The following is a 1,762-nucleotide window of genomic DNA, read 5'->3' on the forward strand; positions in this document are numbered from 1 at the left end:
CGCAGCTGCTCGATTAAAACTGCCAAACGCACGTTCCCGGGCCGCCGCCCCCGGGGCTATCTTTCCAGAACGTTGATATCAGACGCTTATAACCGTGTAAATTAAAACTTTTCATCGCGCAATGGAAACTTTTTCATCAGCGGCGAGGGGGAAACGCACGCAACGGGAAACACCGTCTCGGTCCTCGCCCCGTTTCGATCGCGATCTCTTCCCATTATCTACAGCATTGCACTAATCAAAATACGCCGTTCCGTTTACAAAAACCGCGGCGACCGCCTCGAAATTTAAATAGGACGGGAAGAAATCACTTAATTGCGTCCTGCCCAATAAAAAATGTGCGTAATTAAAATAAATGCAATTGGCAACAAATGATAGTTGCATGAAAGTTTAACATTGAGCAACTTACAATTGATGTGCAGTAATTGCACACTCCATAAAATTAATAACGGTGAACAATGAAGGACATGATTGATTCGGGCACTCCATAAAATTCGTAATGGAGAACAATGAAGGAATGCAAAATAAAAAGCTGGTAATGGAGACACAATTCATTCGTGCATTTGATAGAATTAATAACGGAGAACAATGAAGGAATGAGCAATAAGAAGGTGGCGATACAGCCGAACAAAGTGTAAGTCTCACGAAAAAAGTATATCGTTCCTTCGAATCGTCCCGTGCTCCATCAAGAGAGGGCCGGGCACGCCATAGCTCATTTCCTCCACTCATCCTACGCACCCCATTACACTAATGTCCCCGCATTTATTCACGCTGAAACCGCTTTCGTTCACGCGTTAATTTTCTCCGGCAAAATAAAATCACGCGAACCGATAAATTCTCCGGCGTGCCGGGGTGGGCCAGGCCGGGGAGGGGTGGTGGGTCTGAAAGAGGGGGGGAACACGCGGCCCCGTTACACCGTATACATTTAATTTCCCATTAAAATGCATACACACGGCCACGTTTATTTACCAGCCGACTACAATTTCGACTTCTACCGAGCTCCTGCCGCGTTATTACGTATATAAGCAGCGCTGGTGATCGGCTGCACGGTAGAGCGTAGACGAGCGGACAGGCGTATGGAAAACGATGGGGTACACAGAGAGAAAGAGAGGGAAATAGACTTGGAGAGAATGACAGAAAGAGGGAGAGAGCGCACGAGTTGCGAGCATACACTCTCATCCATAAGTCGTCGGGCACTTGTCGAATTGAACGAGAAGTCCCAATTCAAGTGACTAGTCAATCATCCGAGAAAAATGTGACTTGGCAATTAAAAAATTTACTTTACAAAAGTTAAAACGAGCATCCAAGCTTTTTTACTGCTAATGAATAGACACTTGCCGAACGAAACGAATTAAAGTCCGAATTAAGGGTGCGTCTGGTTAATGAATTTTTTCTGGAAAAATGAATGGACCGGTTCCCTGAACGAATGTCCGAGTTGAAAGTGCACGTATTGGTTACTTGTGGTAAATTTTGTACTGCGATATATTTAAAAATGTCCAAGTGACACAATTTCTTCCAGACTTAGTTTCTCCACCTTTTCTTGGTTACCTGCACTACCGCTCAAAAGTGTCCGGACACTTGCGACATGTGTAATAGCAACGCATAAAAGTGCCTTGAGCATCTAAAATAAATAAATAAAACTACCTATGTGGAAACTTACCAATATTAGATTAAGATTAAATACGAGATTCGTCGCCGTTTCCACCGCGATTAGATATTACCGCTTGCAGTAATCGCGGAAATCTTTCTATTAGTATTTTATTAT

This window comes from Lasioglossum baleicum, chromosome 4 (genome assembly GCF_051020765.1).
Source record: "Lasioglossum baleicum chromosome 4, iyLasBale1, whole genome shotgun sequence".
Taxonomy (NCBI): Eukaryota; Metazoa; Arthropoda; class Insecta; order Hymenoptera; family Halictidae; genus Lasioglossum; species Lasioglossum baleicum.